General features: G+C 30.8%; 1 long non-coding RNA gene across 1 annotated transcript; it reads left to right on the top strand.

Moving 5' to 3' along the window:
- Positions 1-4046: 4046 nt before the first annotated feature.
- Positions 4047-7442, top strand: LOC112697042 (uncharacterized). The gene is made up of 3 exons (XR_003151047.2): positions 4047-4893; positions 4974-5120; positions 7246-7442. It is a non-coding gene; the product is annotated as an uncharacterized lncRNA (long non-coding RNA).
- The last annotated feature ends 8118 nt before the right edge of the window (positions 7443-15560 follow it).

Below are 15560 nucleotides of genomic sequence, written 5' to 3'. Positions count from 1 at the left end.
TTTTTATTTTCATGAAGGGCAAGTGGACAACTTGATTTTCAACAAAAAATTAAATGAATGTAAGAACTATATACTCCGTTGGTCTTTTTGTCAAGCCACTTTGCCCAAATAATTTGGCTCATCTAACGTGAAAAATTCGGTAAAATAATAAATTCAGGAATTAATCGCCATTAAATTTATAATTTTTTTTTGTTTTTTTACGGTACTTTTTTTTTTGTTTTTTTACGGTATTTTTTAGTTTTGCAGCTAAGATAAAATTTTTAATTCTTATTATATATACAGTTGGATTGAATTTGTCATTATTGGATTAACTTTGTATGGCCCAATTTCAAACGTAGTTTATCTGCTAAAAAGAGCGTAGGTTGGATTTATATTCTATAAACTCAGATATGAACAATTTTCAAATAGTTGATAACTAATAATGTAGTATCATATGTTTACAAAAAACTCTCTTATATTTACAAATTCAATTCACTAGTTATTAATTTATATATACAAAGACTAAAAATATATTTAACTCTAATATACTCAATCATATTTTTTATAAATTTTATTAAAAATTTAAAAATATATTTAAAAATTGATAATTGATTCCTTGAAAACGTCACACATCAAATTTTCCAAAAAGGGCACAAACTCTATTAGGTTTCTGGCACAAGAACTAATGTGTCTAAAGAAGATATTAGATGAAAATTTATTTATCACTCTCAAAAACAAAAAATTAGAAGATATTTCATCCTTGGAAAAATATAATTAGGAAGCAAAATATTCTATTACGCTTTATAAAAATATTATGTGCACACAAAAAATCAATTATGTATTTATGAGAATTTTTATTCTAAATTAAAAAAAAATATTATTTCTCCCAAAAAATTAATCAGTCTTTAACTTTTGGAATACTTTTTTTTTTAATATTTAGGTTGAGTTTGTTGGATTCCAACATGAACCTCACTAATTTTGTAAGGTTAGCTGCGACAAACTTCTATATTTTTATAGAGTTTGCCACATTCTCGACGAATTTCACTTCGTCTCCCTCTATAAATACCAAATTGGGTGGGAAGAAAAGTTGAATACCGGACCATATTGCCAGTGGTGATGACAACCATTATCTTTTTCAGAAATACATAGGAGTACACAAAAATACACAGCAATAAGCCGTATTTAACAATGGTGTAGTAAGAATGGTGTTCCCGAACATCTTAATTTTGAAAAAACCTAGTTTGGTTTAACAATGGTTGTCGTTGCCGTGACAATGTTGAAGAAATTATGCTTGTTGTCTGTCTAGTATTCAACTCTCCAACATTCTTTCTCACCCAAAATAAACCAAACTAGATTTTTTCAAATTAGAAGCACAGAAGCAGTTGAAGAGTATATATCTTTTCCAAATTAGAAGCACAGAAGGGTTGAAAAGCATAGAAATTTGAAGTTCGCCGGAGACACGACGAATTTATGAATTTTGTTGCCCCCACCAGAAAACGATTTGAGGAATTAAAGTTTGAATATTTTTTTTTCTGAAATAAGGTTTTTTTATTTACAATAAAAAAATCTTGTATTTATGTTTAAATATTTATATTATTTAAATTATTTTTAATATATATTTTTTATTTTAATATGTATTCTATACACATAATTAATTAATTTAGTGACTAATTTTTTGTATATACATAACATCATTGTACTCTTTACTTGATGAAATTTTATCAATTAAATTTGTCCTTACAAGATTATAAATTAATTTTTTTGTCTACGTCACTCAATTAATAGTTTTTATCAATGATTAATGATATGAAATGCAGGAACGCAGCTAGACTAACTATTTAGGGGGGCGGTGTTTAATAATTTACTAAAAATATTTTATATTATTATTTCTAATGATAAAATTAAAAAAATTAAATATATAATCTCAATCAAAGTAAGACAATAATATATAAAAGTTATCACTTACAATTTTGTATCATGAAAAAGTTATTCGATGTTTTTTTCTATTTTCAAACTCATCTATTATTGAATTTGTGTCAAAAATAGTTGCTAATTCTTTTTCTATATAGATGACCAAATTGTCTGCAAGAAATTCATCAGCCATCTTACTTCGGACTCTTGTCTTAACAATTTTTATTGCTGAAAATGCTCTTTTTGTTGTTGCTGTAGACACTGGTAGAGTTAAAACAAGACGTATTAATCTATGAACCATGTGATAAGTTCTTGATTTTCCCGTTTCTTGCAACTTGTTGCACAATTTAGAGTCAATTGTTGCCAAGAATACATCTATTAGATAATGATGCTCAACTATCACACTTGGTTGACGAGATCGACCTCTTCCAAAAACATATTGTGCACTCATATTAAGGACTTCAATTTCATGCTTTTCACAAATATCTTTAACATTTGCAAAAAAATTGTACCATCCACCATCTCTTAATTGTTGAAGAAGTAACTTTGATGTAGAAACAGTATGCATTGCATTAAGAATATCTTGAGATTGTTGTTGCAGTGCTTGGCAAAGAACATTAGTGATTCCCATAATCTTTTTCATCAAGTGCAAAGTGAAAACAAATTCAAATAACAATAATATTTTACTAACACCATAAGCCTCACATCTTTATACATAAGTTGTCCCGTCTTCAATGATATATTGAGAACAATGTTGGTAGCAGTAATACCAAACTGCAAATAGAATTAAAGTGAGAGTTCCATCGAGTATCCCCAACTCTTTGTAAAGTGCTTATTACTTGATTCGCACCTTTGCCTGTTTTTAATTTATTTTGAGCAACCAAGTTTGCATTTTCAATTGCTTGAACTTCTTGTAATTGATCATGTCTTTTTAAAGAAGCATTAATAATAGTGACAATAGAGTCTAATTGAGTAAAAAATTCATGAATTTGAAGTACCTCTCTTGAAGCTGCCACCAGTGCTAATTGTAACCTATGAGCAAAACAATATACATAATATGCTTGTGGAGAATCTTTAAGAAACAAAGCTTGCAATCCATTCCACTCACCCCGCATGATGCTAGCACCATCATACCCTTGACTCCTAATATTTTTAACTTGGAGATTATAATGAGAAAGGACAAAAATCAATTATTTCTTTAAAGTTACTGCACAAATATCAGTGACATGCACAAGATCAAAGAATCTCTCTTTAACAAAATCATCCAGAGTAACAAATCTCAAAACAATGGCCATTTGCTCCTTTTTAGATTCATCACTAGCTTCATCAACAATAATATAAAATTTGGCATCTCCAATCTCTTCTCTAATTGAATTTTTCACCTTAGTAGCAAGAATATGTAGAATTTCTTTTTGGACATCATTCGAAGTATACTTAGCATTTATTGAAACATTTTCCAAAATATTCTTTTTCACTCTTTCATTGTAAGATCCCAAAAATCTCAACATTTTCAAAAAGGTACCTCTGTTGCTTGAATTTTGGCTTTCATCATATCTTCTGTAGGTGTAAGATCCAGAACTACTTTTGAAAAGTTTATTATGAACTAATTTTAAATTATATATTTATTTACAGTTTTAATTTCAAAAATTATTTCATTGAAGATAATCAAAGGTAGCTTTGATTAATTGGAATTTAAATAAATTAAAATTTTTATCTAAAGTCTATAATTATGGATTACTTTCTTATTTATAATTTAAAGTTTTAGAAATTAATATATATATATATATATATATATATATATATATATATATATATATATGAGGTTTGGCTATTTAAATTAGAATTTTATCTAATTTTATAATTATTGATTTATTTTCTATATTTAAATTATAAAGTTAGTAGTTGTCAAATAATAAGAATATTTATATGATTTAATTTAAATAATTAATATATTCATAATTTAATACTTTAAATTTTAAAAATAAAAAAAATTAATCTTACCATCTTATAATTTCAATTAAAGTATTTAATTTTAAATTAATTAGTATTTTGATACAACAAATAATATTTTTAAAATAATTTTAAGTATTTAATTAGATTTCAAATTTATACTCTATGTCCTAAATATATTAAAATTTTCTTACTCTAATTAAACCTCAATCCCCAAATCAATATCCTAATTTTTGACCTAACTCTAACCGTAGCTACCCTAACCCACACACACAGCAGCTGCTGCTGCAAGAAAAAAAAGAAAAGAAAGAAGAAGGGGAAATAGAATTAGGGAAGTGAAGAAGAGAGGGAGTGCCGATGGAGTGAGGGAGAAGAGAAGAGGGAGGGCTTGTCTGCGCCGCCACCGTCCAGCCCGCGCCGCCACCGTTCAGCTTGCGCCGCCACCGTCTAGCTCGTGCCACCACCGCGTCACTCGTCGCCATCGCGAGGAAGGCCAGAACCGAGGGAGAGAGAGAGCTGTGCAAGGAGAAGGAGGTATCACCGTCCCGTGGAGCTCGCGTCGCCGTCGTCACCGGCGAGGTCTTCATCGTCTCGTCCATGGAGATTCGTGAACAGAGAGAAGACATGTCATTTTGTCCAGAGCCGCCACGGGAAGGGTCGTCGCCGTCAAGTCCAGCCACCATCGCCGCCGTTCGTACCTTTGTTTTGCGCCGCCGGATCTGTCGCCATCGCTAGGAGAGAAACAGAACGCATGGATAGAGAAGGGATTGCAGGTAGGTTCCGCTGCTGTTGGAACTTCGCTGCTGCTGCTGCCGCTGCCATGGCCGTTGCGCCTCTGCTGCCAAGAAATGCCACTGCTGTCACTGAGATCCACTGTCGGGAAGGATTTTTAAGTTGGCTTTCATTCCTTTTGAGTTTTCAGAACCTTTTTCATTGCTGCATGTTTGTTATAGTCATCGTCGCCGGAGTTCTGGTTGCCGCTGTCGCTTGGGATGGCTGCCAGTGTTGCTGCAAAACCGATTTAGCGACCGCCACTGTTTTGTTCTTATTAAAGTAAGTGTTTATGTTTCGAAAAACCTTGCGTTAGTATTCTGTTATGTCTGGTTATAAACTTTGAAATTCCGATAACGTAGGGTCGTGTTCTGACAATTGCATGTCGCTTTTAAGTTGCTGTGTATGCCGCAAAAGTGATCAGGGGCTGAGGTTTTGGTTGCTGTTGGTTTTGGGCTGAGAGAAAAGTGTTTCGTTGACGTGTTTGGTTTATGATTTCGACAATCGAGGTAGGGACTTTTTATCAAAACTTAATTTATTTAAATTGGGATTGTTATAAATAAATATGATGTGCGAAATATATTTTTGGTGATTATGTAAGTCTTATGAATTGTCTGATTTTGTCTTAGATGAATATGGTTGCCTATTTGATTGAAATAATGTCTGATTTGGTTTAAAATGGAGATTTCTAATTGTTTTGAATTGAAACAATTTTAATATTTGAAAGTCTAAATTTTGCTTATTGGAAACTGATTTGGTCTTGAACCCATTAGAAAAAGTTGAGGATTGGTTTGGTTGGGACCCGAAAAGAGTAGCAAGGTCCAAATTTTAGGGAAGATGTTGGCGAAATTTCTATAAAATCCAAGACTTTGTTTGAAACATCATTTTAAAAAACAATGAATTATGCTTTGAATTGAATTATTGATAAAAGAATTATGTTTGAAGTTATTTTATTAAGAAGTTTATTATATTTTGATTGTAATTTATTTAAGAAAAAGAATTATTTTTTTAAATCGATTTAAAGATGAAAATTCTTATGTTTTGGAATTTGATTTACGTAAATAGATTTGGAGGATTTAGTGGATTTAAAAGGAAACTTGAATTTTGATTAACTAATTTCATTTGACAACATTTTAGGAAAAGTTTGAAGTATTTTCTAGAACTTTGATTTAGCAAAACTGAAACAATTTTTGAGCATTTGGAAACAGGTTTAAGATTGAAATTGAAAATTGGTTATTGGTTTAAAAGAATTTGATTTTGGTTCAAGTAAATTGGTTTTGAAATTGGTTCGGAATATTTGGATACATGATTTACTTTTAGTTTAAATTCTATTTCATTTATTTAAATCACGAAGCTAAGGTTTCAGAGGTTTTCAATGAATTTAAGGAAATAAGTTAGATTATTCTCCCCTAAAGTCTTGAGACTTTGCTGAGGAATTTTATGACTAAATCCTAACTTAGAATGAATGATTTTGAGTCCCTTAGAAAAGATTTTGAATTTGGCATGATTTTGAAGTTGTTTGGAAATTTTGGAAAGATGTTGCGAAAAGTGACTCTATTTTGAAAAGAAAAATTTATTTGTGAAAAGTGGTTCTTGGCAAGATGTGAACTGAATAAGTTTGTTACTTGAAAGTAAATGTGCCAAGAATGGGTTTTGAAATAGGATTTTGAACCTGATTGATTGTGGATAGTGTGCCCGACACTATATCCGTGGGAAGTGTGTCCGGCACTATATCTCTGGGTTATGTGTGGACGGAGGTAGATAGTCCCACTCACATCCTTTCGGATCACAAGAGTGTGCTCGGCACTATATCCGTGGGTAGTGTGCCTGGCACTATATCCGTGGGGGATCCCATTTTTATATTCGTGACCGAAAGGCGATATTCCCATGGGAATGTGTCGGGTTGGCAATTGAACTGACAATGTGATATCACAGTCAGTAGGACAAACATTCATCATTTGCATTTATGTGACATTATTTGGGTGTGCTTATTGTAATTGGTTTGCCTATGTGAATACTTATGTTACCTGCTAACTGCTATATTTGTTGTAATTGCTATTAATTGTGCTTGAACTACATTAATTGTGATTGTGTTTGATTGGTTGGCTTGTGATAAATTGGTTGATGATTGAGTTGTTTGGGTCGGAGGCTGTGTTGGATTGGATGGGCCTGAGACCGTGGTTGGTATGTTTGAGGTCTAGTTCTGTATAAAGTATCTGACTAGTTTAGCATAGACTTCATGAACTATGGTTGGAATAGGATGATCATTTATACCGCGTAGGTAACTACTTTCATGGTTGTGGTCTAGAAAAGTATGAAAAATCAAACTCTTATAGCATAGACTTAATTGAACGTATGCTTGGGACATGTTGGTCATTCATACTGTCTAGAAAAAACTTTTGAGATTTTACAAGAAAGGAAAAAGATTTTGTTTCAAAATATTTGAGAGATTTACCAAGTCTTTAAAAAGGATTTCTAGATTTCAAATGTGAACCCATGACTTTTGGAAAGACTCATAAGACGAGCAATTATCACTGTACTTTAAAAATAGTTTTATTTTACGTATCTTGTTATAGGAATTTTTGTAACCCTATATTGAGAACCAGCGAGGACGACGTTCTCACTCTCTTACAGGTTTTTCCTTTTCAGGATAAGGGCGACAAAGTTTCAAAAAAGTTTATTTCATTTTCTGTTATTCGATATTTTGTATTATCTTAGTTATTATTTTTTCCTCGCCTTTATCTTTACTAATTTTGTAAGAGGGATAGGATTTTGTGATATGTACATTTGTAAGTTATTGTTATGTATATATAACTTTAAAGTATTGTATCTGGTCTGTATGTATATATATATGTATATGCTTTCAACGAAATAGTATTTTTGAAAAGTTATGCGGTTTTAAGTTTCAAACAGGCTCCTATTTTAGTATTAAATATGTTTAAAGTAGTTGTAATACCCAAGCTATCAGAGTGGCGCAGTCAGAAGCATGACATTCGGATAGTAAGGGTGTTACAGTAGGCGCAACCTTGAAATGTCAACCATCTAATGCAATTTATAGATTATCCTAGTCGAATTCAATTATTTTCAATCTCTTCTGATGTTTGCTTATGAAGAAATCTGTCGATATGTTGTGATTGTTTCATCAAATCATCACATGATTTTAGCGCCTTATGATGGAATGAGTTGGGACCTTTGCAAATGTGATTCAAAAGAGCACATTCTTTTTCACTATTTACTTTCTTCCAATTCCTGAAACCATTCTCAATAAAAGCATTTGAACCCGTGTTGATTGAAGGTTCCTTAGCAAAAAGAAAGCATGGAAAACAATATATAGCATCATCTTCTATAGAATATTCTAACTAAGATGGGAACAATTTAAACCATGAAACTTGAAAGCAACGATGATTTTTATCACCAGAAAATGGATAGTTATCAAGAATTGGTTAATTTGGCCCAACTTTAATATAAGTTCGACGGATTTCATCTCTTTGATTTGGAGGAAACTTCCAAATTATTGGTTGCATTCCGGGATTTCTTTCCAAATAAAAAGCATCCAGTTGATTAGGAAAAAGTTGTGGACGCTTTGAGCTATTCAATGGAGAACTTGAAGTAATAAAATTTGATGACTTCTCAAGTATTGGAGTAGTAATAGTAGAAGCATCTTCATTCCTTGATCTTTTCTTTTAAAAAATGTTTCAATGGTTTTGAACTTACCCATAATTCAAATGGCCAAATAAGTTCCTATAATTAAAAATATATTTAGCAAAGGGTATAAATTACAATCTAAATCTTTATAAAATATAAAAATTATATTTTAATTCAAATTAAGATATTAAAATTCAAAATAATAATACTAACATTGTAGTATAAATAATATAAAATTGTAATTAAATAGTTAACTAATAAAAAACTAAATATACAAACTAACATATAATAACATAAACTTAATTAACAAATAATAGTAAATTAAGTAAATAACTAAATATATAAAAAACATAAAAAAATTAGGCAAGACTAACAGAAAAATAATTAAAAAAATTATTAAACAAAAAATTGCAATGCTAGATTATATAATTTATTCTTCTTATCCTTTCATCCTACAATATAACATTTACTAGTCCTTAAAAAATTATAATATTAAATACAATTCATTTATTTTATTTTTGTATGACTATGTGTTTTTATTGTTAGTTAAATAATTTTCTTAAACTAAAAAAGAATAAAAATAAAATTTTTTTTGGGAAAGAGGAGTGAAGAATCATTGTTGAACTACTATCTTTTTTTTAATATGCAATTAAAAAAATAGTCAAAGAGATAGAAGATAAGAAGATTAAAGAGATGAAGAAGAAGAAAAATAGAAAAAGTTGTTACCTGCAAAGTAAAAGTGAAACGTTTGAGTGAATGAAGACATTAGAAGAAGAAAAAAGATTTATATATATATTTTTTAAATAAAGTGAGCTATTGGACTAAGCCTAAAACTATTATATTTTATTAACATTTTATAAGAATGAACTATTTTTTTATGAATTAAAGGGGTCGGAAAAATATACCGAAAAAAAGGGGGCTGGGAAATAAAAAAGGGGCCTTGTCTATTTTTTTTAAATAAAAATTAAAATTTGGGGGGAGGGGCATTGCCCCCCTTTCCAAATATGTATCTCCACCCCTGATAAAATGTTAACTGATAGCATACATGACATCTAGTATGTCTATTTTGATGCTCAACAAATATCTTTATGAAAATCTATCAATTTAGTAAATTTTTTCAATTAAATAAACAGGCTTGATATACATACAAGCCTTTTTTACTTATAAGTTCATTCAAGTTGGCCCAAATCCAAAAAAAACAACTCTCACATTAACGTGTGTGTAAATATGCGCTCACTCAACCGTTTCAATACCACGCTCAGATTATGAAATACGCTTCTTCTTCCTCTAACAAAACTCCAACCCTAAAGATTCAAACAATGCTCGAAATTTCTCAAAAAAACTGTCAAAATCGTCGCGAAAACCCAAGAAAATCTACAAGAGAAGTTCAAAATCTCCATCAAAAAATACAGAAACAAAAGATGAAAGATTATTCAAGGTACTGTTTCACTAACCGTCCAATTTATTCACTTTTCTCTTTCTCATTTCGATCGCAAAACACTAGATAGTCATATTTCTATTTATTATGTAGATTCATTATGTGTTCTTGCTTTAAACTACATATTACTATTCTCATCATACTGTTCAATCGGTGATGATTATTTTATATTGTTCTTGAACTGAGTTTGTATAAATAGAAATTTTTGCTGTATTTCAAGTAAATTTGTGTGTAACTGGTGCTGTTATTCTTGAATATTGTTCTTGTGCTTCTGGTGTCATTTTATGCATGTTTGGTTAACTTGAATATCATTTTGAACTCATATTATGTCATGTAATCTAAAAAATAATAGAGGTGTATATGGCTGGTATTTTGGCGTATTTCAAGTGAATTCGAGTGTAACTGGTGCTATAGTCCTATCCTTGGTGTAACTAGAAACAAAATACTGTCATTCTACTTCTAGTGTCATTTTATGCATGTTTGGTTGACTTGAATATCATTTTGAACTCATATTATATTATGTAATCTAAAAAATAATAGAAATATATATGGCTTGCATTTCGGTGTATTTCAAATAAATTCGAGTGTAACTGGTACTGTAGTCTTATTCTTGGTGTAACTAGAAACAGAATATTGTTCTTGTGCTTCTGGTGTTATTTTATGCATGTTTGGTTGACCTGAATATCATTTTGAACTCATATTATGTCATGTAATAAAAAAAATAATAGAGGTGTATATGGCTAATATTTCAGTGCATTTCAAGTAAATTTGAGTGTAACTGGTGATGTTGTTATCTATTAACCTTATCTTTTATTCCTTACAGAAAAAATAGCAAGTAAGAACTCTGGTGCACCAAAATATAATATAAGCACATATATCTTATACCAAATCAATTTTCCTTGTATAAATATACTCTATTTAAATGATTCTCGTTTATTTACAAAAACTCATTATTTGAGATGCTCGACAGACTCCTTCACGATAAGTTCTAAAACATGAGCAATGAAAAGAAGGCCATCATCCAAGAATTGGAATTTGATCATTTGATACACATCCTTCCCATGAATATGTCGCATAAGATATTGAAGGAATTAACATATTCCTTTGATTTGATAAGAAATATATTAGACACCCGGTACGGTGTATTGAGCATCAACCAGGAAAATATAGGAGCTACCCTTGACTTGAATGTATTTGATAACCGATTACATAAACTGTTATACTTGCATTCTTTGTAATCTATTCTTTTGAACTCATTATCTCATGTAATAAAAAAATATAGAGGTGTATCTGACTGGTATTTCGGTGTATTTCAAGTGAATTTGAGTGTAATTGGTGATGTTGTTTTGCTGCTTTTATAGGGCCGCTCTTTCCAAACAAAGTTAATTTTAATGAGCTTAGTGAGAAGGACAAGGAAGTTTATAAAAGCTTCCAAGGAAAAATATTGAAGCAATTGACAGATTCCATGATGGAGATCGGTGTTGACGTTGACTTGAATGCATTTGGTGACTGATTACATAAACTGTTATACTTGCATTCTTTGTAATATATTCTTTTGAACTCATTATCTCATGTAATAAAAAATATAGAGGTGTATTTGACTGGTATTTCGGTGTATTTCAAGTGAATTTGAGTGTAATTGGTGATGTTATTTTGCTGCTTTTGTAGGGCCGCTCTTTCCAAACAAAGTTAATTTTAATGAGCTTAGTGAGAAGGACAAGGAAGTTTATAAAAGCTTCCAAGGAAAAATATTGAAGCAATTGACAGACTCCATGATGGAGATCGGTGTTGACGGTGACGGAGATCGACTTAAGTTCAAGAGGACGTTCATCCTCTACATTTTAAATGTCGTTCTTGTTGCCGATAACCATAAACAAGGTTTCTCCCGTTCACATATCGTCGATTTTTAGTGTAGACACCAGACATAAGTGGAATTGGGGTGGTCATATCCTCAACTTCCTCATCAAGGGCATAAGTGAGCACATATTGAAAAAGGAAAAATCTGTTAATGGTTGCCTCTATGCTCTCATAATTGTATACTTTCATGAATCCACACACAAAAATAAGCCAGTGGATACAATCCCTGGACCACCCTGGTTGCAGCACTGGACTAAGGAGTTGCTGCTTGAGAGGATAAAAGCTGAAATTAAGGGTCATATGGTAACTTAACAAAATTCTTTCTTTTACTTTCGGTGTATTTATTTTATATATATGACGTAAACTAATATTTTACCCGTTTTAGAACATCGTCACGAGAGCACAAAAAAAATAAAATAAGTATTATTTTTTACGAGAATGAACGAGGAAGAAAAGAAGGAGAAAAAAAAGAAGACACAAAAAAAGAAAGACACTTCTTCAGAAGGTGATAATGTTATTGACTATGAGTTTGATTCTGATCAAGACTCAGAGGAGGCACCAAAAACAAGAAAACAACCAACAAAAAAAATAAGTATTATTTTTTGGTGTATTTTGTCATCTTTATTGTGTTTATTGCCTCATGATTGGTTACTTTCTAGGATAATATCCAAAAAGAGAAAGCACATTGTTCAGGATTCATCCTCGAAAAGTCAAACTGAATATGATGATGAGTAAGATTCTGAAATTATCATTGGAATGCTATATTTTTTGTTTATATCAAAATTTTATATATTAACATAATGTTTTCAATTTATTGTTAGAAATGAAAAATTGGAGCAAATAATAAAAGGAAAATTGAAGAAAAAAGTTTACAATCCCACAAAAAAGTATGCATTGCTTTTGGGAGTATTTTATCAATTTTGTTGTTCTTGTTTGCCTGATAATTCTTTGCTTGTCAAGATGCAATCCAAAAAAATGAAAGCATATTATTAAGGATTCATCTTCTGAAAAAGAAACTAAATCCGATAACAAATAAGATACATTGTAAAGCTATCTTTTCTTTTTCATCAAAATTTTATTTGTCAACATAATCTTTTGCATGTACTGTCAAAACTGAACAAATACAAGAATTTTTAAGAGAAGCAAAAAAGAAAAAAACAAATGACAAGCCTGTACAAAGGTATGTTGCTTTTTGGTATATTTTGCCAATTTTACTATGTTTTTGTTGACTGATGATTGTTTGCTTTCCCATGATGCAGGAAAAAAGGACAGATATACTAGAAGGTGGGCTCCACTCCACAAAAACTCACTATGATTCTTCCCAAATGTAAGATTCTTTATTTGATAAAATTTTCTAAATTCTTATGTAATTAATTACTCTAATTTTATTTAATAATATTTATTTTGTCCTTAGAATGCCAGATGTGAATGTGGCAAGTGAAAATGATCCTGTATTTTAAAGACAGATAGATCAGAACAGTGTAAATAAGTCAAGTGATAACATGTAATTTCTGTTTCTATTGCCATTTCCTTAATTCTTGTGTTACCATATTCTGCTTCTGATTCAATATATATTTTTTTAGAAAAAAAAAGCCCTTTAATACTTAATTCAAGAAAAAAAGGCAGGAAAAAAAGAAAAAACTGCAACTATGTAAGTTCTCATAAAACAGAAGTTGTATTTCTATTCAATGCTTGAGGTGTATTGCTGAGATGATTTTTGAGTATTTCAGGTTCGGGGGACAAGAAGAATCGTTAATTAAACCAACTCAAGAAAAAATGATTGTTTTTCAGGGACCAAACTTAGTATTTTTTCAAAGAAGTTTCATGTCCTTGACCCATTTCACAAAAAGTCTCATTCGAAAGAAAGAACGGCACTTAATAAATTTATTGTAAGTTGCTTCTGTTTTCTCTATAAATTCCTTGGTTTCTGTCTGTTGTTAGTAATATAAAAATTCGGTGTAGTTCTGTTTGAAATAAGGTGCTATTGGTTCATTTCGGTGTAATTTGGTATTAAATGTAGTCTTTCTTATATTTTGTTTTTTTAGGGCTACATGATTTCAAGAATGAGGGTATTTTCCGGAGGACAACCTCTGACGAACAAGGATGATGAAATTGAAGCACCATATGTTAACATCGCCGGGCAACATACTAGGTATAAATCTTTTTGTCTGAGAAATTTTATATTTTTTCGTACTGTCCTATTTTATTTTGCTAATTTATTTTTGTTTTTAGCTTCGATTGTGCCATTTATATGATGAAATAGCTTGAGGTAATTGAACCACAAAATATCAAAAAGGACAAATATGAATGGAAGAATTGGACATAGGTAACTATCTTTAAAAATAGATAACTCTATATTAATAAATTAACGGGGTTTAATAAAAAGAAATTTCTTTAAACTGTAGGCAAAAGTGGATCGTTTCAGAGTTGAATATGCTTCACTGATTCTATTTGATAAAATCAATTGACTCAGAGATAAAGCTATCCAAGAAAGTGAAGTCATCAGATTGTCTAAGCCATCTGCAGCATTATTGAGTCCTTATTGTAAATTGGGTTCAAAAGATATTGACAGTGAATAGTTTGAATATTGTAGACTGTTAAAAATTGTGTACTAAATTGTCTATCTATAAATTGTATAGTTTGTGAATATTTAATCCAAGCTTTTTATAAATTTTCTTTGCAAAAATAAATTTTTATGAAGCTGTCTGTGTTGTATTCAAATGCTGTTAATCTGAATGAATACAAGTTAAAAAAAATCCATGAAAACAAGATTAAATTGACTAATACGCCGAATTTCTTTAATAATACACTAAGAACTAGTCGAAATACACTAGAAAGGCGTGCATACATGTTTTTCTGTAAATTTTAACCAGGAGATATAGGAATTCAGAAATTTGAATTGTTACCCTCCTTAAGTATTGAATTGTCTATGTATAGTATATTTAAAATAAACAAATCCCTTTAGATAGTTCAAAACATTAATTTCCAAACAAATAGCAACATGTCAAAATATAAAAAATAAGGAAAATATATAAAAAAAGAAGAGCATGTAGAATATATCAAAAAATTTTCACTGGTACACCAAAATAGTGTCATGCTACACCAGAAAAACTATCCTATGCTACTGAATCTCTGAACTAATAATTCATAACATGTCCATGATATTGGCTGGAATTTGATTGCACCAATGAATCACCATAAAATCACATATTAGCAAAACTATTAACAAAAATAAACCCAATTCCCCATGTTTAAAGAACATCACTTTTACCTTGCTTAGAGCTTTCGTTTTCTTTTTCTTTGAAGTATTTGCAATCTTTTTTCCGTCTTTGATCCTAGTATATTTTTAGGACGTTCTCTTGTTCTCACATGTGGAGGGTTTTGAAGCTTGTTAATATCTTCCAAGGAGCATCTTCGTGAGATAACCATAGCATCATAACCATAACATTTTTTCTTGCTTTTGGCTTTGTATTCTTGCATCATAACCATAGCATCATCGTAAGCGCGGTGCAGAATCGCAGTCAGCTCCTCAGATTATGATGCAAATTCACAGATATTTTGTGACCGAAACACCAAATCATCAAATCTCTTGCTTCTTGACTCCAACAAAGGCTCGTCGTGGTTGCTCTTGATATGTGTGTGCCTCCTCTTTATGTTCTTACTCCATTGTTCAAATATATATCTCGATGATACTTTATTTACTCGCTCAAAACTTAACGCGCTCAGGGAATGACGGCACAATATCTCCCTTGACTCGAATAATAAGCACTGGAATTTAGCTTCAGCTGATACCCTGTCGTATGTAACCAGAAACTTGTTGAATGTTGAGTTAGAAATCTATTCTACAACTTCATATACTGTATATCCTAGAGCGGAGTGCTTTGATCTTGTGATACAATTTACCTTCTCTCTTAATTGTGCTTGGACTTTCCTGAACTTCTCGTGAGTATACACGTGTTGAAACTGAGCTTCTATTGAGGATTTTGTTGCACATGATATGACGGTATGA

The sequence above is a fragment of the Arachis hypogaea genome, chromosome 6 (assembly GCF_003086295.3).
Source record: "Arachis hypogaea cultivar Tifrunner chromosome 6, arahy.Tifrunner.gnm2.J5K5, whole genome shotgun sequence".
NCBI lineage: Eukaryota > Viridiplantae > Streptophyta > Magnoliopsida > Fabales > Fabaceae > Arachis > Arachis hypogaea.
Note: the sequence above shows the minus strand (reverse complement) of the source record. Positions and strands in the feature narration are given on the sequence as shown.